This window comes from Peromyscus leucopus, chromosome 7 (genome assembly GCF_004664715.2).
Source record: "Peromyscus leucopus breed LL Stock chromosome 7, UCI_PerLeu_2.1, whole genome shotgun sequence".
Taxonomy (NCBI): Eukaryota; Metazoa; Chordata; class Mammalia; order Rodentia; family Cricetidae; genus Peromyscus; species Peromyscus leucopus.
In genome coordinates, this window is record NC_051069.1 from 32,276,009 (window position 1) to 32,302,146 (window position 26,138).

The 26,138-nt window shown below is 46.2% G+C and overlaps 1 long non-coding RNA gene across 1 annotated transcript; it reads right to left on the reverse strand.

Annotated features, from left to right (window-relative positions):
• Positions 1 to 1,212: 1,212 nt before the first annotated feature.
• On the reverse strand, positions 1,213 to 11,096 carry LOC119088420. The gene is made up of 3 exons (XR_005092091.1): positions 10,897 to 11,096; positions 2,140 to 2,299; positions 1,213 to 1,824 (listed from the first exon to the last, which is right to left on the reverse strand). It is a non-coding gene; the product is annotated as an uncharacterized LOC119088420 (long non-coding RNA).
• Between the last annotated feature and the right edge of the window lie 15,042 nt (positions 11,097 to 26,138).

Below are 26,138 nucleotides of genomic sequence, written 5' to 3' on the forward strand. Positions count from 1 at the left end.
TATTCATCGGCTTGCTGTGAGTATTACATACCCTGGACCATCTTCTGAACACGGTAGTGGGGTCAAGAACAGGCTGGGTACAAAGACACACAGAACAGTATTCTTCTCTCTGAAACATCTCCAGTATCCTCAGGAAAAACAAGGCACACATTGAACTTGCTCCGTAGCTATTTATTAGAGCTCACTTTGTGATAAATCCTCTGCACGTCTGTAGGAATTCAGAGACAAATCGGGCCAACTCCAAGAACCCTGTGATGCATGTATTATAGCAGGAAGATAAAGCATAAAGTGGTACAGTCCAATGCCAAATGAAGTGCCCTGTACACAGAATGCACATTTTTATGTGAATTCAGAGAAAGAGATCTTTTCTTTTGGGTCAGGATAATTGTGTATCATTCAGAATGCTTTGGGCTCACCTCTCCTGAAGAACATCAATCACGTGTTTGCCTTCCGACTTGAAGATTTGCTGCAGTCAGGCTTCAGGAGCTGAGGAAGCCAGTACCTCCTAGGTTTCAGCATGCAGGGAAGGGCTAGGGACTTGGGCTTCAGAAGATGAGGAAATGGGCAGGTAGTTAAATAGAGTGTTGTACTTAGGAAGGGGGGCAAGAGAACCTGAAGTCCAGATCAGTGGGGCTACTCAACAAGACGCTGCCACAAATGAGGATGCACAGAGACAAGAACCAAAATAAAAGAGAGGCAAGCATGATTTCGCTTGGGACACAATTCCAAGCTAACACACATTACTGACATGTGTTTCATTTTGTAGTTGGTTGCTTCATTACATGCATAGCCTGCAGACTGCTCAACACTTACGTCCATTCCCGGCACATCCAATTTGCCTGAACTACATCTTCTTCACTCTCTGTAGGAATCTCTGAAGAAGAAATGAAGCTGTGAAGAATAGCTTTGAGTTGGGGGTAGTGGTGCACACCTGTGACTTTGGTAGTCAAGGGACAGGATGATCACAGAAAGGTCCGTGCCATTGGGATCTACATTGTGCATTCCAAGCCAGTTGAGGCTCCATAGAAACATCCTGCCTCAAAAATTTTTTTCAGTTAATCAGCAGGCAATATATATAAAAGCTGGCATACAGCTGGGAGGTGGGGGTGGCGGACACCTTTAATCCCAGCACTCAGGAGGCAGAGGCAGGCGGATCTCTGTGAATTCGTGGCCAGCCTGGTCTACAGAGTGAGTTCCAGGAGAGGCACCAAAACTACACAGAGAAACCCTGTCTAGGGAAAAAAATAAAAACAAAACAAAACCCTGGCATACAAAGGAGTAAGTTGTCTGAGGAAACGCAGTGACGAAACCAAAGTCACATCTGTCTGGACAAATGGTTTGTTTTTGAAACAGGGTCTCCAGCTAAGTAGGTAGCTAAGGCTGACCTGAACGTCTGACCTCCCTGCCTCCACACCAGTGTCCATGCTTGGGAGACTGAGCCCAGGGCCTCGGGCATGCTAGGCAGACACTCTTCAACTGAGCTAGCCCGGCACATGGTCAAAATATGGTTTTTCCATTCTGACTCTCTACAGTAGTCACCTTAGATGCTCACACTATCCAGATGGCAAGATTATAGGGGTGGTGGAGGAGGTGGTGACGATGGTGGTAGTGGAGGAGATGGTGATGGTGGTGGTAGTGGTGGAGAAGGTGATGGTGGTGGTAGTGGTGGAGGACATGGTGATGATGGTGGTAGTGGTGGAGATGGTGACGATGGTATGAAGGAAAAGCAGAACACTGGCTGAAATGCTGATGAATTCACAGAATTGGTTTTCATGCTTCAAGGAGCAGAAGCAAGACAATCTTCATAACCAACACAAGAGGGACCTGTAACACAAAGGAAAATGGAGCTGGTTTCTAGAGGCTGCTCCCTACTCACAGGAAAGAAGCTGGTGGCCCCACTCAGCCTCCAAGGTGCCTGCTCAGTGCCACAGCTCCCCCTCAGCTGACCTGGAAGCCAACTGTTAACTTCTGTTCTGCAAAGGACTGTTGAAACATGAGGATCCAGATGTCTATCTATTGCCTCCCACTAAAATCAGACACAGTCTGATGCACTCTTTTACTTATATTTACTTGGCTGGGGTGGGGGGGGAGATTAAATACAGAAACTTAAATTTCATGAAAAACATTTAAGTCAGATACCTGTACTGCACTGAAACAAGGAATTTCCCATGTAATCCCCACAGCACACATCATTCTCACTTGGACAAAGGTAGGCAAATACGGTCACTTTGTTTCCAGCTGGTGGATGTTCTTAAGGTGGGAGGAAAGAAAGCAGATGAGGAATCCAGTCTTCGGAGACCTGGGATAAAATGAGAAACAGATGGGCTCGGATTCCAAACCGGAAACGGTGTTTTTCTTTGGGAAGCTGGTTGATCACTGATTGTAATCTGAACCAAAACCAGAAGACACAGATAACTAACTGGAAGTAACAACTGGCAAAGCACAGCTGGAAGTCAAGCCAGCAACAGCCTCTGGCTTGGAGCAGGGGGTGGAGCCCCTCAGCTACCTCGCTGCCCAGCGGTGGAGGACTTGGTTCCAGGCTGATTTGGAAAGTCTCTGGTCCCCAGTGACTCCGACTTGATTGGAACTCCATGTGTGACTGTCACACTCAACCCTGTCTGCAGAGTGACAAGCACACAGAGCCACAGGTCCTTCGTGGAGTAGGAAGATGGTCGGGTTGTGAGGGCAGAGTTTCACTGTGTAGCTTTGGAGCCTGTCCTGGAACTCACTCTGTAGCCCAGGCTGGCCTCGAACTCACAGAGATCCACCTGCCTCTTCCCCTCAAGTACTGGGATTAAAAGCTCGGGCCACCACTACCTGGCTTAAAATAAATCTTTAAGAAAAGAAGAGAAAGGAAAAGAAGAAGAAAGTCAGGCATAGTGGTCCATAATTTTAATCAGGAAGCAGAGGCAGGTGGATATTTGTGAGCTCAGAGTCAGCCAGAGATACGTAGGAAACTTTCCTGAAAAATTACGTATACATTAGTAGTTTTATTTAATAAACGAGTGAAAACAATTTAAAGAGGAAAAGAATCTTCTGGGCTGGCAGGGTTGATAGACTTGACTTCCACTATGATTGTAATATATGTGAACAATATTGTTACAAATGTTTTAAATGTTTCATGTTAATAAAAAACATGAAAAAGGATATTAAATAGTAATATTAAACTGAGGATTATGCCTGTAATCCAAGCCCTTGGGGAGCTAAAACAGATGAGTGATTCAAATTTAAGTCCAGCCTGGGATGAGTGTCAGGCTAGCCAAGGCTATACAGCAAGATCCTATCTCAAAAACAAACAAACAAACAAAAGCCACACATACATACATACATACTCAAACACAAACACACACACACACACACACACACACACACACACACGAAACCAGTAATAAATTATGCTAAAGTTCCATTTTGAGCTGGCATGGCAGGACATGCCTATAATCCCAGCTCTCACAAGGCAAGAGTTCTTGGCAAAGTTCAAATAAGGTCAACCTGGGCTAGATAATGAGACCTTGTCTCAAAAACTCAAAACAAAACAAGAAAGATGGTAAAATGATAGGTTTTCTGTTATATATGCTTTCCCACTTTAAAAGCTTTGAAAGAAAAAGTGTAATTTAGCCAGGTGGTGATGGCCCATGCCTTTAATCTTAGCGCTTGGGAGGCAGAGGTAGGTGGATCTCAGTGAGTTTGAGGCCAGCCTGGTCTATACAGTGAGTTCCGGGACAGCCAGAACTGTTACTCAGAGAAAGCCTGTCTTGGGGGGAAAAAAAGTGTAATTTACAAATTAGCAAAGCCAAGAGTCATGACTCAACCTATATTCCCAGAACTTGAGAGGAAGAGGAAGTAAAATCAGGAGTTCAAGGTCATTCTTGGCTACACGCTGAGGCAGGAGGATTGCCTCAAGTCTGAGGTCTTGTTTCCAAAATCAATAGTAAACTAGGGAAATGACTTAATGCAGTGGTTCTCAACCTTCCTAATGCTGCGACCCTGTAATACAGTTCCTCACGCTGTGGTGACCTCCTAACCATAACCCCAGAACCATGTGCTGGGCAGTGGTGGCACACTCCTTTAATCCCAGCACCCGGGAGACAGAGGCAGGTGGATTTCTGTGAGTTCAAGGCCAGCCTGGTCTACAGAGCAAGTTCCAGGACAGGCTCCAAACCTACACAGAGAAACCCTGTCTCATAAAAAAAAAAACAAAAAATATTTTTGTTGCTACTTCATAACTATAACTTTGCAAGTTATGAATCATAATGTAAATATCTGATATGCAAACATTACCACGGTATTTTCAGATCACCAAGAATGTCTATAAACCCCAGTTTAAGTAATGTTGAGATACACACACACACACACACACACACACACACACACACACGCTCCATGACCAAGTTAATCTTCCATTCTTTTTGTTGTTGTTGTTGAGACGGGCTCATAGTAGAGACAAGGATCTTGATAGGTAGCCCAGGCTGACCTTGAACATGCAAAGACCCTCTCTCCTGCCTCTGGAGGGCTGAGGCTGCAGGGTGTGCCACTATCCCAACGATGGTCAAGGTCGCATCATGCCCACCATTATTTGCTCAATTAAATCTGAATTCCTTAATTGACCTCTGGGGCTTGCCGTAGTCCATATATGTGGCTGCTCTAATGTTGTACCAAAACTTGAGCTTTTTGTTGGTTTTGGTGTGTGTGTGTGTGTGTGTGTGTGTGTGTGTGTGTGTGTGTATGTGTGTGTGTGTGTGTTGGGGGGTGTGGTTGTTCGGGTTTCTTCTGAAATGAGGTTTCACTAGGAAGCCCAGGCTACCCTTGCAGTCACAGGTCTCTGCACTGCCATACCTGGCCAACCTGGACGTTTCCAAAGAACAAAATGTTTCTCTTATAGCAATGGAAGCCTTGAACTCGTGATCCTCCTGTCGCAGACTCCTGGGAAGCTGATGATATTCCAGGCTTGAGCAACCAGGCCCAGTACAGGTCTGATTTATAAAATGTCTTTTATCAAGGCCAGTGAGACTGCTTAGTAGGTAAAGGCACTTGCAGACAAACTTCCATATGCATGCTCTGGCATGTCTGCACAGGCACACAAAGTAAATTAAGTAAAAGAATAAAAAAAAATTTTTTTTAAATGTGTTCTACCTGCAGAGGATGAACAAGGAAGGCCAAGACTAGCTTGCTCTCTGGCCCCCTAGTTACAGTCTTCACTGGTCTCTTAGGGTCACTACACAGTCTCGATCTCGTCTGATCCTTGACCTATTGCCAAACAGGACAGCTTTGGGTCCTTGGGTCCTTGTGGTAACGGTTACACAAGTGATGTGCTCAAGGGCCACAGACTGTAAATTAGTTCTTCCAAGAAAGGAAGGAGAAGCAAAGGTCATGGTCTGGGACCAGGACCCCAGACTTAGTTTTCAGTTCAGTTACAGACAGCCACTCCAGCTTGGCAGGTGTGGACCGCCACGCGGGGCTCCGTGCAGCACTAAAGAAAGGACCCTGGGGCTCAGAGAAGAGTTTTCTCAGCGAGGAGATGGGGGACATTAGATGATTCTGTAGTATAATTAGTACCCAAAGGTTCTCTCTGTCTCTCTGTCTCTGTCTCTCTCTCCTCCCTCTCCCTCCCTCTCTCTCCTTTCCTGTCTTCCTCTCTCTCACACTCCCTCTCCCTCCTTCTTTCTCCCTAGCTTCCTCTCCCTCTCTCTTCTTTTCTGTCTTTCTACCTTTCCCTTTTGGTCTCCCTCTCCCTCTCTCACTATGTAGCTCACCTAGGCTGACCTCACAATTCTGTCTCAGCCTCCTGGATGTTGAGATCTCAGACATGTGCATGCCTTCAAGGTTTCCTCCTTAGACAAGAGAAAATAAGAGTTATCTCTATGCCAAGCTTGGAGGTCTGGGTGAGCCCACTTGGATCTGAGGGCCCTTGTCTTGTGGATCAAGATGTCATCACCTGTGGTGGTTTTGAAAGAAAATTGTCTCCCAAGGGACTGGCACTATTGGGAGGTGTGGCTTTGTTGGAGTGGGTGTGGCCTTGTTGGAGGAAGTGTGTCACTATTAAGGCAGACGTTGAGATCTGATATATGCTCAAGCCATGCCCAGCGTCTCAGACCACTTTCTGTTGCCTGTGAGTCAAGATGTAAGAACTCTCAGCTCCTTCTCCAGCACCATGTCTGCCTGCATGCTGTCTTGCTTCCTGCAGTGTTGATAATGGACTAAACCTCTGAACTGTGAGCCAGCCACCTTAACAGCCTTTAAACACTAATGCGATGGGCCCTAGACTCTTAGAATGAAAATGGCTCTCATAGGCCCACAGGAAGTGGCACTATTAGGAGTTATGACCTTGTTGGAATAGGTGTGGCCTTGTTAGAGGAAGTGCGTCACCAGTCAGTGGGGTTTGAGGTTTCAGAAGCTCAAGCCAGTAGCTCATTCTCTCTTCCTGCTGCCTGCCAATCCAGATGTAGAACTCTCAGCTCCTTCTCCAGCACCATGTCTGCCTGCACACTGCCATGCTTCCTGCCATGACAATAATGGACTAAATCTCTGAACTGTAAGCCAGCCCCAGTTAAATGTTTTCCTTTTATAAGAGTTGCCATGGTCATGGTGCCTCTTCACAGAAATAGAAACCCTAACTAAGACAGTCTGATTACCTTTAGGACAGAAGCAATAAAACAGTTTTAAAAATGGACTGCCCTGGAGCTGGAGAGATGGCTCAGCGGTTAAGAGCACTGGCTGTTTTACCAGAGGTCCTGAGTTCAATTCCCAGCAACCACATGGTGGCTGACATCTGTTCTCTTGTGTTCAAGTCACATGGTGACATTTCTCAATTCTGTCCTCACATCTGCAAGAAGGGAAGCCACTATAAGAGCAGAGACCTAAGTGCCTTTATACGCTTGCATTTAACTGCATGAGTGATTGTCTGAGTGTCAACTTCAGTACCCCAAGCACTGAGGGAAACTGATTTTTTTCCATCAGGGTGATTCTCAATTCCCTTGAGAAACAAAAGGCAATGGCTGGGTTGGGTTGGGTTGGAGTTGATAGAAAGAATCAATTTTCTTCCCATAGAAACTCTCACTATTTCATAAATGGTTCTTACTCTAGCTCTGTTAAAGTACAGATTTTCTCAGAGAACTATTTGCATTGGTCCTGAATGACCTCACCATGTCTACTCTGAAGCAGACACAGAAGAAGAGAGCAAGAGCACCCAAGCTCTGGACCCCAATTTTAATGGGGTTGCTCCCCCCACCCCGTGTGTGTGTGTGTGTGTGTGTGTGTGTGTGTGTGTGTGTGTGTGTGTGTGTAGACCACAATGCACAGCCATTCCTACCTATAAGATGGAATGCCCATAGTAGGAACTCTTCTGGAAGGATCATTATGGCCATGAGACAAATCTGTGATCAGCGATACAGCACCCAAAGGCTTAGGAAGTTATTGTTTCTTCCTGTTCTCTTCTCTGTGTTTGCACAGCTCATGTATACCAGAGCTGAGTGGAAAGGGGCTGACGTCAATAAGAAGATTCTGAGCTTCTCAGGACTGGAGAATATAACGAGGAAGGCGCTAAGCTGAGTAGCTGATCCCAGCACCCTGGAGGCTAAGACAGGAGGATAGGAAGCTCCAGGGTGACCTGAATTGCATAGTGATATCCTGTCTCAACACAAAAGAGCTGGGAATGTTGCTCAGTGTCAGAGTGCTTGTCTACCACGTGAAAAAGCCTGGGTTTGCACCCATCACCTGAAAGCAGAGTAGAGGCTGACTCCCAGGTAAGTGAGGAGACACCAGCCCTTCTGTTCCGGATAGCGCCACCTCTATTTCACAAGTGATGAAGTTGAGGACCACTTGGTAAGAGACTTGCCCAGGATCACACTATATGGGAGCAATAAACCTGAACCAGACACATTACGCAGTGGCTATTGCCAGACACCAAATCATGAGTGCTGACAGGGCTTGGGATTCAGAAAAGTGGCCCGATGGGAAGGGAAGGTGGTCTACCTTCTTCGTCTTCCCACCCCCTCAGCTCCTTCACCCCCTCCTCCCAACCCCTGCAGTCTCTCTCCAGAGTATCCCTGGACCCACACCATCACGCCACCACCACCCCCCATCAGCTGCAGTCCACATGACCACAGCACACTTCCCGCTTCACATCCTGTCCTTGACCTATAAGCACAAACCCACTGCAGCAAAGGGAAACTGTTCCGAGGAGCCCAGGCCTCTGGCCCTCCCTGCCTCTCCTCTCTTTCCTGTCACTCTCTTCCTCCCTGGTCCCTCCTCCATCCCTGCCTCTTCAGGATAGCAAGGCTTTCCAACCCCTCCAAGGTGAAGCAAAGGACAAACGGCTCCCAGTGGGGTCTGGACTAGCCTGTGTCCTTTCTCACGGGGCCCAGGAGATTGGAAGTTTCCAGGCATGTCACGACCTCTTCTCATTACCCTCCTTACGGATCATGCCTGCACAAGCAGTTTGAGCTCTCTTTCTGCAGTTGTTACCCACAGGCAAGAGCCATCTTCTCCAGTGGTCAATGCCTGTGCACAGACAGGAAAAGTCACGAGTTCGGAGTTGCGGGGAGGGGGACCTTAGCTCTGTTGAACCTGTCCCTGAACCAGTTTCCCCTTCAGCACTCTCTCTCTCGTCTACCCCCCACCCCAGTGTTACTGGTGGTCAGCAACCTTACACCCCTGGTTCTAACTTGCTTCTCTGCAGCTGTGGTGATACTGTGACCAAAAACAACCTGGGGGAAAGAAGCAGTTTGTTGTCTTACAGGTCACAGTTGATTACGGAGGGAAGCAAGGGTGGGTTCTCTAGGTGGGAACGTAAAGGGGGGGGGGACTGAAGCAGAAGCCGTGACAAATTGCTGCTCGCTGGCTGGCTCCCTCTGGCTTGCTCAGCTACCTGCCTTATATAACTCAGGACCGCCTGTCCAGGGATGGTACTACATACAGCCGGCTGGGCCCGCCTGCATCAATTAGCCCTTAAGACACGCCCACACGCTGATCTGATGGAGGCAATTCCTCAGCTGAGGGTCCCTCTTCCCAGGTGTGCCAACTTGACAACTGAAGTCAATCCCTTAGAGGCAGGATGACTTTAAATACTGTATTTGACACTTAGGTCATATAGTTGATGTTAGGTTCAAAAGACACCGACGCCGCTGTCTCCAAGGGCCTTGCAAAGCCTGATTCACAGCAGATGTTCCTTGGGAGGGAGAAAGCCAGTCAGAGGCTGTTTCCTCTGAGTCTTCATCCTCACAGCACCTAATATGAGTGTGCAGGAGTTTTAGAGAGGGTGAGATACCTAGATGAACAACTGTAGTCTCAACCCTTACGAATGACATCCTCGCTCTGACAGGTGGATCCCGAAAATCATCTAGAATATAGACGAGGCCATTTGAGGCACGTCACTAAAGGTGATTCCTAATGTCTTCCTCCTCCGTGGGAGAGTGCCAGCCCCGCTGACTTTCCAGCACTATTGTGAGACACAAATTTGACCCATGGAAAACCCTGTGCAAATGAGGGCTACTCCTAAACCAGGAACCAAGCTCCCTGGTGGATGAACAAAGAAACGGAAGAATGCACGAATGGGTGAGTGTGGGAATGGATGGAGTAGCTCTCTTCAACCTCCATGGGGTTATATGCTAACTTCTTGTAGTGCTGTAAAGCCTACATTTTAATTTTTCCCCCCTTCATTTTAGCCTTCATATGCCTTACACGGTGTGCTTTGTAAAAGGTTTTTGTAGAGCAGATCCAGAACTGCCTAATATGCACTAGGTCAGAAGTAACAGTTAGGTCTCAACCTGAGAACTTGAACTCAGGCCTTCAGCTGTGCCTGGCAGCATCGTCGTTTCTATCCAGCTTCCCTGCTTCCTAGAGAGAGTTCAGGTCTCAGTTTGAACATCAGCTCCTCTCTGCCAGCTTCCCTGCCCTGGCCTGCCCTGCCACACCATGCCCTTCTCTTCTCCTTCACTCTTTCCCATTCGTGGGTTTGACTTTCTGAATCTCATTTAGCATTACTATGGTTTGACACGCCCTTATTTGACATTGCTGTGTTTGCGCCTGTAAACTATTCTGTATGCTGAGCTCTGTACTGAGTTTGACCCCCATCATTTATTAACACAGTTCAGTTTTAGCTTTATTTAACCTATGCAAAAACTGAAGTTTATGGAGTTTCAATTACGTTCCTTGTTTAAACATCAGTAGCAGTTAGCCCAGAGTAGAAGGGTTCAGGTCTATTTGTGCAAAAGGAGCTTGGAAACTGGCTTTGTTTTGGTTTTTTTTTTTTAAAAAACACTAACTCCTCACATGGAGCCATGAGGACAAAGACAACCTGCAGTCGTCTTGGATTCCAGAAACAGCAAAAGCCTCACAGTGCAGACTACCTTCCCACCCCGATGATGAGGACAATTATCTACGAGCGTGCCCAGAGCAGAAGTGATCGATCCCCTCGATCATGGCAATTGTGTCAATAACAACTTCTCCAGGCCACCTGGCAAACAGGAACTGCGACAGTGATCAACTAGACCAGTGTGCTGACCACAACTGCTTGGTTACTCAGACCTCTTGCCCTGTATCAATTCTCCCCCTTCTACAACCTAAAGCTCCCACTGGTAACCTGAGGGCTGGTTTTGGAGTCATTGAACCCATGTTCTTTCCCACGTGTCCACACCGATTAACTCTCCTCTTCCTGTTCTTCACTATTGTAAGTCTCTTTCATTGGCACATTTAATTGTGCTGTGTGACAAAATTTTTCCTGGAAAGACACAACACACACATCTACTCACTCCAGATAGGTATCTCATGACAGACCAAAGCACAGATACTACCAAAGTCCAACATGGTGAACCAATGAGTATTGGGGTTACTTACAAGAGTATGGGTGAGGGGTTATTGACAGCATCAGAAAGAACTAATAAATGACTCAAAACCTACCTTAGCATGGGTGACCACTCACAGAGCTGGGAACCTGGAGCACACTGCACAGCCTGGGGGCCCCTCAACAGGGCAGAGAGTGCCCTTTCCAGGTGCCTCGGTTGGTCCAAACCTCTCCCAGGCAGTTCTACTGGTTTCTGCTTCTGCCGGGCAGCTGGTCTGGTCTCAGTCTTCTTTGCAGCTCAACTTCTATTGCTTACTCTGGCAGGGAGGGCCTAGTGAATCTGGTCAGTTTCAGGGACTTTCTGAACCTATTTCGAGTTGTTTACCTTCCTTCTTAAGGAGTGTCCCTGCTAGATACAATATTTCAATCTCAGAGGAAACTGTTACACGCAAGATGGGCTGGCTAAACCTAGCCTATCTGGCACTGTTTTGAACTGGGACAAAACCACAGACTGTTGTCCTAAAAACCCAGTTATGTTTATGTTGTGTTAAACACAGTACATAATCTAGAGGTTACTACAAGTTTAAGGCCAGCTTGGTCACAGAGCGAGCTCCAGGACAGCCAAGGCAAGAGAAACCCTGTCTGGGAAAAAAAAAAAAAAAAAACCTAAACTAAACAAAATAAAACTAGATGTTAAATATATACTAATTTGCAGGGCAGTGGTGGTGCATGCCTTTAATCCCAGCACTCAAGAGGCAGAGCCAGGCGGATATCTGTGAGTTGAGACCAGCCTGGGCTACAGAGTGAGTTCCAGGAAAGGTGCAAAGCTACACAGAGAAACCTTGTCTCGAAAAACCATATATATACTAATATACTAATACTAACACACACACACACACACACACACACACACACACACTAATTTTAACTATTTTTTTCAGAATTAACTTGTAACTGCTACAATATCTCCTAAGGAAATCGGTAACATCCTAGGACCCACCAGTATCAAAAGGACTGGGAATTGCTGGTGTGTGTGATATAATGGATAGTTGCAATACAATGAGCAATGATCCACTGCTTTTCAGGCTAATGGAGATGAAGGGCACTTGGTCCTCATTAATATCTGTCTTGAAAATCCATGTTCTCATTCTTCTCGAGAGTGCTTAGTGGAGCTCATCTCAGCAGTGTGAGGAGATGTGGATTGGGAATGAAGGGCAATGAGCAGCCTGAAGCCAATGGCTGGCACTCAAATGACAGGGGGACCAGGGAGTTCTTGGAGCTAAGCCATGGTAGGAGGAGCTTGGGTCGCGGTGAAAGTGGGGTAAGTTCCAGCTCACTGGATTTTGCTCCCCACACCTACGAAATGAGGTGGGGAAAACTTTACTTACAGGAGTGTCCTAAGGATTCAAGGAATCTCTGCGTAAAGCACCTGATGCTAGAACTAAGGAGCCGGCTCAACAGTCCAGAGTGCTTCCTGCTCTTAGAGAGGACTCAAGGTCACCGACGTCAGGCAGCTCACAACTGTAGCATGGATCGTAAAAGTTCTTACTAATAAAATCAAACCCGAGGCCAGTTATTGGGGTGAATGCTGGAAGATCAGAGAGACAGAACAAGCCACAGCTATCTCACCTTGCCAGTCCCTCAGCTGACCCTGTTTCCTCAGACTGGAAGCCTCTGAGTCCTCATCCAGAATGAATCTCAGCTGAACTGCTGCTCCAAAGCCTGAAAGCTTAACCAGCCAAATGCTTCTAGTTTCTGGTCCTCGCGCCTTATATGCCTTTCTGCTTTCTACCACCACTCCCTGGGATTAAAGGCTCACTTTTGGGATTAAAGGCGTGATGAGTCACCATGCCTGTCTGTATCCTTGAACACATGGAGATCTGCCTCTGGAATGCTAGGATTAAAGGTGTGTGCTGCCACTGCCTATCCTTTATGTTTAATATTGTGGCTGTTCTGTCTCTGACTCCAGATAAGTTTATTAGCATGCACAAAATTTGGGGGAACACAATACCACACACAACTGCCTATAACTCCAACTCAGGGAATCTGACACCCTCTTCTGGCTTCCTCAGGCACCTACATCCATAACCACACACAGACAGACACACATACACATAACTAAAAATAAAATTAACCTAAGAAAAGTCAAGGCACAAATGGATTTAGCTCAGTGGTAGAGCATTTGCCTAGCAAGCACAAGGCCCTGGGTTCGATCCTCAGCTCAAAAAAAAAAAAAAAAAAAAAAAAAAACGGAGAAAAGTCAACAAGCTGGGCAGTGGCCTTTAATCCCAGCACTTGGGAGGCAGAGGCAGGCAGATCTCTGAGTTCAAGGCCAGCCTGGTCTACAGAGTGAGTTCCGGGACAGCCAGGGCTACACAGAGAAACTCTGTCTTGAAAAATACTGAGAGAGAGGAGAGAGGGAGAAGGGGTGGGGGTATACTTGGTGGTAAATGGCCTTTAATCTTCTTCCTCGTTAAGAATTATGTACTAGCCCACATAGAAGATGTGATTGCAAAATAAAGGAGATCAATATCAGGAGTTACTGCATCGGAATGTAAACTACGAGATGAATGCTGCTGGGCACAGCAGTCCGTCTTAGGGAACTGCCCACTTTGCCCAGTGGTGCTGTTTGCCTGAACATTTTTGAAATGCCTCTCTCTGCCCGTCAGACCCCTGTGCAGAAACCACGGGCAGGAAATGAAATCAACGATCTGCTATCTGTCTATCACCACCAACTGTTACTCATCCTGAATAAGTGAATGAGTGACTCTTTTCAAAACAGAGCGGCGGATAAGAGCCAGCCCCAACACTAGCATCCCTGCACAGAGTGGCCATTCAGCTCTGGATCAAGTGTCACTCAGCTGCCCAGAACTTTTTCCAGATAAGCTCAGAGCACTTGTGGCCAACTTCACCACCAGCCGCTTTGTAAATGGAGAAGTGTATTGGCTCCCGGGAATAGCTTGCATTCATCTCAGGAGGCTAGGGATAGTGATATTCCTAAGAACAGGGGGCCAGAAATAGAATTACAAATATCTAGGGCATTCTTTCTTCTAGAGACAGGTTGAAATACTAGCTGTTGGGGGATGAGGTGGTTGTAATAAGGTAAACGTGGCAGGGAGGCAAGCCCATTTCAGGGAGACACGCTGCCCTGGAGAGGGCATCAAGAGGCCTCACATAAGAAGCTTGCTTTACTGTGAGCAGCAGCCTGAGATGAGCCATTTTGCCTCAGCCTTGAAAGTCAACCATAGCCACGTGGTGGTGGTGGCGGCGGCGGCGGCGGCGGCGGCGGCACATGCCTTTAATCCCTGCACTCTGGAGCAGAGGCAGGAGGATCTCTGTGAGTTCGAGGCCAGCCTGGTCTACAGAGCAAGATCCAGGACAAAACTACACAGAGAAACCCTGTCTCAAAAAAAAAAAAAAAAAAAAAAAAGAAAGAAAGAAAGAAAAGAAAAAAGTCAACATGTTGATACCCCTCCTAGTGACTGCTGGCTGGGTCATACTTATCTGTGTGGTGACAGAGAAGAGGGAAATAGCCAGGAAGCAGAGGCCAAGCTGCTGGATGGCTCTGGATATCGGGTACTTGCTCTCTGTACTAGGTACTCTCCTAGGGAGAAAACGACCTGCATCCTCGTTCCAACCCTAGCTTTGCTAACTCTTTGAGGAGGCCCAGACCTCCTCTGCTCCTACTACTTTGTATCTTTGCTACAAACGCATCGCAACTCTTGCAGAAAAACCAGCCATCTTTTGAAAGACAGCTGTACTTCTGCAATTCACCTTCCTCCTATCCCCCTCCCCACCCCCACTCCCATCCCCTCCTCTCTCTTCCTTTGACACAGGGTCTCAATGCCACCCAGGCTAGCATCAAACTAGCCAAGTATGACTGGGAACTTCTGATCCTCCATCTTGTCCCTCTCTGGAGTTTTGGAGTTACAGGAATTACAGTTACTCTAGATCAAACCCAGGGGCCTTCTGCATGCAAGATAAACACTCGACCAACTGGTCCACACCACCAGTCCCTTAACTACAATTCGTTGATTTTTTTAAAAAGTTTTTTGAACATTTTCAAAGCCAGGGGAAAAAATGGAAAGAATAGTACAGTGAATGTCCATGTGTCCATTCAGGCAGACACAGCAACAGGCAAGTGCTCACCACGCATGCATGTACACACACGCACACACACACACACACACACGCACGCACGCACGCACGTGGCCTTCCTTTGCTCTCTCTAGATTGGCCCTGGTAATTCTCTTCAGCTAAACCATCTGGAGATTAGCCTGTCACATTGTGCCACCTCACTCTTAGAAATGTCAGTCTGCACCTCCAGAGGACAAGCACGTTCTCTGACAAAATCACCACCACAAAAACCAACATCAGGACAACAGCAGCTGACATCCAGTCCACATTCAAATCCCCCAGTCTCCCCAAAATGTCACTTATGGATAGTGTTCATTAATTAGTTCTTTTGGATCCAGTTCCCAAGCACCCACATGGCAGGCAGTTCACAACCATCCATAACTCCAACTCTAGGGGATCAGATGCCTTTTTCTGACCTCCATGGCATGGGCACCAGGTACACACACACACACACACACACACACACACACACACACACACACACATGCAGGCAAACATTCCTATGTAAAGTAAATTAGCCAGGCAGTGGTGGTACATACCTTTAATCCCAGCACTCAGGAGGCAGAAGCAGGAAGACCTCTCTGAGTTCAAGGCCAGTCTGGTCTGCAGAGTGAGTTCCAGGACAGCCAAGGCTTTATAAACAACTGAAAAGTTTATAAACAACTTTAAAAATTAAGTGCAAGTTCTTAGTAGCTGGGCGTCTTGGAAGATTTCCTGGGAATTGTAGGACGTTAGCTGGGATTAAAGAACGGACAGCATTTTGTGAAGTGACTAGTGTTTCCCTAGGATCCAAGTGGTTCAAGTTGAGCAGGCCTGGAGTGCTCAGTAGGGTGGCCATGCTGGCCAGACACCAGCTGCAGAACTATTACCCAACAAGAAGCCTGGCACTACAGTAGCCCATATTCTGTAGCCTCTTATATGCAGCATCTGAAACAACTGCTTCCCTATTCCCACTCCTCAGGTTTCTGCTATTTGGGGCTTCATATGTCCTCTATTTGGAATAATATGTGGACTTTTGTTACATTTGGGGTTTTTTTGTTTTTTGGTTTTTTTTTTTTGTTTTTTTTTTTACATTTTTTGACACAAGGTCATAATACTATGTAGCCCTTGCTGGCTTGGAACTTTCTATATAGACTAGTCTGGCCTCAACCTTGTCCCAATCCTCCTGCCTCTGCCTCCTGAGTGCTAGATTCCAGGTACGTACCACTGTGCCCAGTGAACATGCTTTCTCCCCTTCCCTATTCCCTCTGTCTTGCCCTCCTCTGCTACCCTGTTCCTCATCCAATGACCTTCCATTCATCATCAGGCAGAGTCCTCCTTTTCCCTAGAGACACTTTCCCCCATCACCCTCCCACACAGCCGCTAGATCTATCTTGACAGACCACTGTGTCTCTTACACATCCTGTGCTGTTGTGTCCTGGTCTCTTTTGTCTCCTGTTAGACATTGTATTCCTTGAAGTCACGCAGAGCTGTGAGCCTGCATCCAGAGATAGTAGTTATCCAGTCATTGTGGACAGGGAGTAGGCAGGGAGGGGGGGCTGGGGGGGACATGTTTGTCATTAATGAGTTTAATAACATTTACTTCTATGTCCTGTTTTCTAAAGCCCCTTTTTAAATTTTATTTATTTATTTGGATGAGCATTGATTAGTGTTTTACCTGCATGTATGTCTGTGTGAGGGTGCTGAATTCCCTGGAACTGGAGTTACTGACAGTTAGAAGCTGCCATGTGGTTGCTGGGAATTAAACCTGCATCCTCCAGAAGAGCAGCCAATGTTCTTAACCACTGGGCCATCTCTCCACCCCTCCCTGCCAAAACCTTTTATATGTGCCTGTCTTCTGAAGTATTGATTGACCCTTGAGCTCGAACAGCTCTGCAGTTCATGTCACGGAACAGCGACAGGATAATCTACTGAAATGATTTGTCTACGACAATATTTCAAATCAATCCTAATCGTTAAAGGTTCACTGTAGTGTTATGCCCTCAACCTGAGTTCAGACATCATAGTCTCTCATGTTTGTTCTGCCCTTTAGGAAGCATGTGACTTTGGGCAAGCTGTGACACTTCTCTGAGGCAGAGGGTTTTGCGGTTGATGGCTTATACGGGTATCTGTTTGGCAGTGTGGGTGAGGATATGAAATAATAATTGGGAGCCCTAACATGCAGCAGACACTCGTTTCTCAGGGTTAGTTCCTTTTGTCTGAGGCCGGTGAGGAAGAGAACATGGGGTAAAGGGAGAGAGCTCAGGAAAGAGCAAACACTTGTTTATTTTGTTTTGCTCAAGTTGTATTCACATGTTTGTTTATTTGAGACAGCTATCAGGCCTAAGCTGGCCTTAAACTCGACATCTTCCTGTCTGGCTCGGTTTCTTTCACAACACATCTTTCATTACATGGCAATTTGGGGACAGGGACCCTGAGGCAGCATGCCTATCCTCATAGGGAGCAACAGGGAGATATACATAGTCTTCAGTGAAGATTCAGAATAGAAACCCAAAGACAGGCAAAAAAATCATAACAAAACAAGCAAATAATGAAAACAGTTACCTCTTCCCTCTTCCTAGTGTATTCGAGGGAACTATCTTAAATTATTTTCTTAAACAAAACAGAAAAAAAAAATGTTAAGTTTTCTGAGATTGGAGACATGGCTCAGTGGTTGAGTGTTTGCTGAACAATCACGAAACCAGAGTTCGGGTCCCAGCTTCCACATAAAGAGCCTGATGTCTCACAGAGGCCTGTAAACCCAGTTCCAAGGAAGGTGAGACAGGAGGATTACTGGGGTGCTAGCTTGCAACCTAACGAGAGAGAAATTGTGAGCCCTGGGTCTGGAGAGAGACTTGGTCTCAGAGGAATAGGTGGAGAACGAGCAAGGAGGAGACTTGATGCCCTCTTCTGGCCACAAACACACTCACCTGCACCATCATTCACATGGACAGACACATATACCCACAAAAACAAATAAACAAATCTTTGTAAGACGCAATACAGGCTTTCTGTTGGTTTTGGACCAATGGTCCACACTTCTTCTACCCTTGGCCTTTCCTGCTGTACAACCTGACTTCACATGTTAAATGACAATCTGGAATCACATACACGCTGTGGCAGGTTGTTTTATGTACTGTGTTGCATATTAGAAACAGCTTTGAGATGATGCAGTAGCCAGCCATCTCTAGGTTCTTAGATTTGGCCTAGTTGTACTACTGATTCTTGGTTTGTTTGTGAGACAGAGTCTCTCCATATGGCCCTGGCTGGCATGGAACTTGCTATGTAGACCAATCTGGCCTCAAACCTAAAGCAATCCTCCTGTCTCTAGCCTCCCAAGTGCTGAGATTGCAGACATGCTTTGCCATACTCAAAGCCTACTCCCCTTCTTTTTTATTTTTTTTTTTTTGAGACAGGGTCTCACATAGTCCAGGCTGGCCTACACTTCACTATGTAGCTCAGGCTAGCCTTAAATGACACTCCTCTTGCCTCCACCTCTAGACTGCTGGGATTACAGGTACATGCCACTACTTCTGGTTCCACTCCGATTCGTGACCAAGAATAAAAGAAACTTGATCTTGGTATTTCATTCTACAATTCTATTTTTTTTTTTGATTATTTGTTTTGTTTTTGAGAATGATTTCTCTGTATAGCCTTAGCTTTCTGGAACAGGTTGGCCTCAAACTTACAGCAGTTCCTCTGCCTCGAGAGTGCTGGAATTAAAGGCGTGCGCCATCACTTCCTGGCTTGGAGTCAAGAATTCTTGATACAACTGCTGGTGGCCACATCAGAGGATCAGCAGGTGGCAATTGACTTCGGGTTGCCAGCCCACCAGGAGGCAAATCCCTCGTGGGTGAATCTCAGATAGACAAGACCCCGAGACCACAGACCCCAGAGTGTCATTTGTCTCTGCCATGCCTTTCCATGTTTGCCGGTGTCATCTTCCCCTGGTACCTGGCGTGGTGTGAATGGTGTGGGGAGATCCCCACTGCCTGTAATGTAGTGTGTTTATCTCATGGAAATAGCCCATGCTATGGGGCATTTCTTCCTAAGATGATTTCTTCCTAATCTGTGTTGTCTAATTGATGATAATAATAATGTTAATTTAAATAGAGTTTTGATGATAAAAAATAAAACAAGGAAGTGTCACACAACTAGAACACATAAGTTTCAATTGAGGAGCTGTATAGACTGTGTCTTAGGTTAATGATTAAGAAAAACAAGTGAGTCCCAGTAGCCCAGGTAGTTTAAATTCTTCTAATCTCAATGTTAGGAGGTATGTTCACAGGTTTCGGAGTGCATCATAGCTGAAACAAAGCTTTGAAAACAATTTAAGGTTAGAGTAGATGTTTTCGCCAAATAGCTTTGAGGTTAAAAAGCCAAGAAGACAATCTAAAGTTTTAGAAAGGCACATAGTTGAGTGAGGAACTTGTTATGGTCAGGGAACAAATACAAAGCAGCCCAATTATCATTGGCTGACGTGCCTTTCTTGCTAGGATGGGTTGATGACCAAAGGTGATGATTAATTCCTTGTACCCATTTTTAGCCTCAATCTCCTGATATGAAAAACTATTGATGAGTGGGTATGCACCCTAAAGATTTAATGTAATGGGTAGCTGTTCCAGCTTTGATCTGGAAGTACTACTCCCAGTGAGACTTCCGGTAACTGTCACACCTACCTATGACCTGCCCCTGAGGCAGGGCCAAGACAGGAGCCCTGAAGACCCAAGATCTGGATGTGCCAGCACTCTTGGTTCCTATTATCCTGGATGCTGTATGGTAGACCGAGCCGAATTCTCCAGAGAACACCGCTGGACTGCACCTCACTTCTCCTGGATCCTTAACCAACCCCTTTACTTGCTGTAAGTTACCCCAAAATAAACCTCCTTTTTAACTATGCAGCATTGCCTTAATAGACCCCCCCCCCCAATAATTTAAAGTAGATCTGACTGATTGTTTTTCATGTAAAAAAGTTTAGGTTTGTCATTCTTTAAGATTCCTTATAAGATTATCTTTCAAGATAAGTAATAAAGTAATTGGTCCTTTGTTTATAACTGCAAAACACAGCCTGCCAGTAAAAGAATACCTTGCTTGCCCACACTGTTAATCTATAACAAGTTGCTTGGGTATGAATGTACATGGGTTCTTGGGATAATTTGCTTTTCACCTGTAATACATAAAATGTTTAATTATGTTAAGGGATATGGAAAACATGCTGTTTTTTACTTGTATTCATTGTAATCATTCACTTGAAAATCAGAATGTAACTACATTGTAATTCTTACATTGCCTGAAAGATTTTTCTGGGGTATATAAGCTGGAAGGGAAAGAATAGAGTTAAACAGCTTAGATGCAAGATTGTAAAACATCTGTAGCAAACTTCTGCCCTCCAGGGGTCTCCCATTGTGCTATAAGCCTGTATTCAAGACCTCCTCTCTCCTTCAATAAACGGCATTCGGCATCAAAGAAGAAGAAGAAGAAGGAGGAGGAGGAGGAGGAGGAGGAGGAGGAGGAGGAGGAGGAGGAGAAGGAGAAGGAGAAGGAGAAGGAGAAGGAGAAGGAGAAGGAGAAGGAGAAGGAGAAGGAGAAGGAGAAGGAGAAGAAGAAGAAGAAGAAGAAGAAGAAGAAGAAGAAGAAGAAGAAGAAGAAGAAGAAGAAGAAGAAGAAGAAGAAGAAGGAGAAGAAGAAACTATTCCATCAAAATTAAAATTTTATAAATTCATCAAAGCCATAAAAAAAGATAGAATTAAAATGAGTTAGAAGGAAAATATCAAGAATAAAGTAGAATTAGAAGGAAAACATCAAGAATGAGAGGAGGAAATCACCAAGAAAATGATGAATAGAGAATATGAAAGAAGAATAAAGAACAGGTCTGAAAGAAAACAACAAGAGAGTGTCTTTTCCTTTAACCCCCTCAGATTAAAAAACAAAAACAAAACTGTGCTGACTCTGTGAATTCCTTCCCAGCCCTGCACTGTCTTGGAGGCTAGTCCCCCGACGCTGTGATAAATAACTAAACTGGATCTAGAGGTACATGCTCAGGATCCCAGCATTTAGGAGACTGAGGCAAGAGAGCTGTTGTGAGTCCAAGGCCAGCCTGTGCTACAGATTGAGTTCCAAGTCTACTTCAGCTACGGAGTGAGACATTTGAAAAAACAAAACCAAAAAGTGAGCCGGCGGCTGCTCCCAAGCCCGTTGATGTTAAGCTGCATGGTTGAGGAGACAACTGGCTACTTCGAGCTGTCCTCTGACCTCCACAAGAATGTTGTGCAGGCGTGCACCCTTGCTAACCACCAATAACTAGAAAACATGTTTTTAAAAACCCAAACAGAGCCGGGCGGTGGTGGTGCATGCCTTTAATCCCAGCACTCAGGAGGCAGAGGCAGGCAGATCTCTGTGAATTCAAGGCCAGCGTGTGTGTGTGTGTGTGTGTGTGTGTGTGTGTGTGTGTGTGTGTGTGTGTGTGTACAGATCCAGGACAGGCACCAAAACTACACAGAGAAACCCTGTCTCAAAAACCAAAAAAGCAAAACAACAACAACAACAAGAAACAGAAGGAAGGGAAGGAGGGGGGAACAGGAGGGAGAGACTCACAAATCAACTTGTTGTTTATCTAGAGTCAGGAGATTATATAAATGGGGGGGGGTAAGGATAGGCTACTAAGGGAGAAGAATGGTCTTCTATGAATGAGCAGAGATTTTCCAGGAATTTGGGCACCATCCTTTCAATTTTTTCCGTTTTCGGTTCTTCCCCATATCAACATGGCAGTCTTGATCTGTCCTGGAAGAGGGTGCTAGTCAGCCACCAGACGCTATTATGATGATGTCAGAGGTTGACAATCAGACCCACTGTGGCAGCCTTTATAGATCCAACCAGTTCAGACCAGCCCACCTGAAGAGCAGCTTCTGGCCTCCAAGCAACTGGATGAAAACAATAAAAGAGCTTATTGGGAGGAGGAAATTCAGGCAGGTCACTTAGGCAATAGGAAAAAGGGTAGGCTAGCTTCTGTGGTGGGACAGGGTTGGACTGAGCGGACCTTGCAACCACCCATTTCTCTCATCCCTCATCCTGGCTGGCCCCTTTCTTCTTTACCCTTCGTCCGTAGCCCACTTCTCACTTGTTTCTCCGTCTCTTCCTCGTAAAACCAATCCTACCCCTGTCTTCCATGCTTTCCTTACATTCAGCGACAGACTACCCAAACTAACCCTGGTGTTAAAAATCGTCTAGTTCTGAAGCTGAGCGGCACACACCTATAATCCTGGATTTGTAATGTAGAGAAACAAAGATAGGGAGTTTAGGTGCAGCCTCCAGTACATAGCAATTTTGAGGGTACCCTGGGTATCCTAGTTAGGGTTTTTATTGCTGTGATAAAGCACCATGACCAAAGGCAAGCTGGGGAGGACAGGGTTTATTCTACTTCCACGTCATAGTCCATCACTGAAGGAAGTCTAGACAGGAACTCAAACATGCCTGGAACCTGGAGGCAGGAGCTGATGTAGAGGCCATGGAAGGGTGCTGCTTACTGGCTTGTTCCTCCGTGGTTTGTTCAACCTGATTTCTTATAGAACCCAGGACCATCAGTCCAGGGGTGGAGCATCATCCACAAAGGGCTGGGCCCTTCCCCATTAATCACCAAGAAAGCGCTCTACAGGCTTGCCTACAGCCCTGTCTTGGGGAGTCATTTTCTCAATTGAGGTTCCCTCTTCTCCAATGACTCTAGCTTGTGTTAGGTTGAAATAAAACTATCTAGCACACCATACTTGAGACACCATAAAACAAACAAACAAACAGGACTAGAGTTTGAATCCCAGTATGCTCGTAAGAGCTGGGTGGCATGACCTCCTTCCCCACAGATATAAGATACACTGTCAGATGAACACTCATTGTAATTCCAGATTCAGAAGGTAAAAGGGTAGAGACAGTACATCCCCAGAGCTAGCTGGCTAGCCAGACTTGCCTTATCTGCAAGCTCTGGGTTCACCTGAGAGACTTTGCCTCAAAAACAAGGTGAAGAGTGATTGAGAAGGACTCCCAATGCCAACCTAGGACTTCCACATACACCTGGGCTCATGCACCTTCTCACACACATGTACACACACACACACACACACACACACACACACACACACACACACACCCCTCAAACCACGAACCAAACCCAAACTTTCGTTCTGTGCTTTCAAAAGTATTAAAAATGTTTCCAAACTCTTTCTCACAGAAGACTTCCCAAGATGTAAAGCTGATGGGGCTTCTTTGCACCGAAAGAGGAAGCCAGTGCGTCATGCTTCATCCACCCAGCTTCCAGCTGGGTGATCCTACCCCACCCTCAAAGAGCTCCTGAGTTCCCGTGTCCTGGGATGACAGCCTTGGGGGAAAGCCTCAAATTTGATAGGTGAGGAAAGCGAGCCTAGAGATGGCAGCACATGACTTGATATGCGTGGAAAACCCTCTTGAAGTCCCGGAAGCTAAAGTCATTCCCATAGGCTCAAAAACTGCTTTCATTGACCAAGACTACGCTCAGCCCTCAGAACCGGAAGTCGTCTTCGGACTTTCCCTCCTGTTCTGATGCAACTGCTGACCTTTTCTCCTGACCCAAGAGAAGGCGAGGGCAAAGGAAGAAGAGGCTTCGGAAAGAACAAGTGCAGGCCGGTATGCTGCCTCTAACCCTAGCGCTTGGAAGGTAGAGGCAGGAGGATCAGTTCCAAGCCTGGTGACACGGTGAGACACTGTTTCAGAAGGAGGGACGAGGAGGGATAGGAAAGGGAGAAGGAAGAAGTAGGAAAGAGGAGGAGGAAGGAGAGGAGGAGGAAGAGAAGTCAACTGATCCCACCCTGGGCATCTCTATGGCCACCGTGGAAGGGCTCCTATACCGAGAGTGGCTGGGGCCAGTGACATGAAGTGAAGTGGTGTCCACACAAACGAAAGAGCTCTGTGGGCTGCGTGGATTCTGACAGGACCGGGCACAGGGACGTGACAACTTGCTTTTCCTCAGAGGGAACGGCAGCTTGACGCTGATGTGTCAGCTCCACATTGTGCAAGCCCTCCTCCTCCTCCGCCTCCTCCTTCCCCACAGCTATAAGATACACTGTCAGATGAACGCTCACTCTTCTTCCTCCTTTGTAAGAGAACGATATGGATGTGTATAAAGCTTCTCCTGGCCTTTCAAAGTCAACACAATTAAAGCCCAGTGCATCTCAACGGCCAGCCCCCAGCCCTGTGGAGAGCAAATGGCAGCCATCCCAATTAAAATCACCAGGCACGGATCTGAAAAAGGGTAGGAGCCAGGCTGAGACCTCTGCAAAATTGGCCCCAGACATAAGAGAAAACAGTTTGCATTGAAGATGCCTGGTTTTCCATAGTGCCCTTTGCAGGCTCTTCACAACTGTTTTTACAACGAGCATTCCCCCTGTCCCACAGTTTTCCAGAGGCAGGGGAAAGACAACTTAATTATCTTTCCAGAGAAACAGAGCTCCAACACGCCATGTCAAGACGCACGAAAGGTCATCACACAGAGCATGGTTGGCTTAGGTCTGTAATCCAGCACTTGGAAGGAGGCTGAGGCAGGAGGATGTTGAGTTTGAGGTTAACCTGGGCTACATAGGAAGACTGCCACAAACAATAAACAAACAAACAAACAAACAAGACAGAATCAACTGTCTTAAAGTTTGACATTCTTTTGTCATAATAGTAAGTGGTTATTGACTTAATATAAAAAGTTTATTTTTATCAGATATGTTCACTTTATTTTTTTTGTGTTTTGCCCAAGTAGATGTCTGTGTACCACATGCATGTTTGGTACATGCATGGAGGACAGAATAGGGCATCAGAGCCCCCTAGAACTGGAGTGACAGATGGTTGTGAACTACCATGTAGGTGTTGGAAATTGAACCTGGATCCTCTGCAGTAGCAACCAATGCTCTCATAACCAATGAGCACGTCTTCAGCGCCCCCACTCCCAAAGTTGGGATTTCTTAAGAAAATACTTTAACCTAGTGTGATGGATCAATGGGCAGAGGCACTGATGGCCTGAGTTCAGTCCCTGGGATCCACACAATAAAGGGGAAGAAATGACTCCTACAAGTTGTCTTCTGACTTCCACACCCACACTGTTGTGCTTGAGTAAATATACACGCTCACACTCACACAGAAACAAATGAATAAATAAAGTAAAAATGTAAAAGAGAAAATATAGTAACATAGCTTTAAGCTCTTGCATTGAGAGAGACAAATACTTAGCAAAAGAACAGTACATACCCAAAATGTGGGTGCCGGTTTCTCAAGAGGGGCTCACCTTATAGTCTGGTCAGAGAACTGAGTGAGCCCCTAGGTAAGACAGGAAGGACAGTCCCAGCATCTAGTAAGGGCTCATTAAATCAGCGCTGCTGTTCCTGCAGGACTCTGAGTGCACAGGGTGCTGCCGCAGACAGTATTTTCTCTTGACTGAAATCCAGATCATCTGGCTCAAGCCCAGATATTTGATAAAGATTTAGAATGCTGGGTACTGTCAAGTAGACTTTACTGAACACATCCCAAGGAGGCAAGTCTATGGATTATGGTTTTCCCAGCTCCCTCCAACCCCCACCTCGGCCAAGCATTCCCTCTGCTGGGAAGAAGAAAGAAGAAACTCCCCCACTTAGGAAGTGTGAACTGTCCCTGGTCTCTTTTATAACACCAGGCAGAAATATGCAAATTGTTATCCATGCTTCCCCCGTCCCATCGCCTCACTTCCAAATGCCACTGGTACTTTGAATTTAAAAAAAAAAAAAAAAAAAAAGTGGAGGATGGGAGGTCAGGGAATTAAGCTATAATTTTCCCTGGTGTCCTATAAAGCAGCATTTAAAGCTACATTGAGAGTGCTGGTCCCCATCCCTCCCCTACACCCTAAGAAGGCAAGCTGGAGAGCCTGGATAACCTGGTGTGTGTGTGTGTGTGTGTGTGTGTGTGTGTGTGTGTGTGTGTGTGAGAGAGAGAGAGAGAGAGAGAGAGAGAGAGAGAGAGAGAGAGAGAGAGAGAGAGAGAGAGATTGATTAGGTGATTACTACTTTATTGATGGGACTACAATACAAGGCTGTTGGGGACAAAAGTAACTTGTTCAGGGCACCATGGTGAGTCAAAGCTCCATCTCTTCACTTCTGAGCTCACTTTCCTCTGCCCCCTCTGAGCTGAGTTTTCTCATCTATAAAACCAGGCTATACAGGTAGGCACCCTCCAGGGCCTTGTAAAAGGCCCATGAGTTAACTCA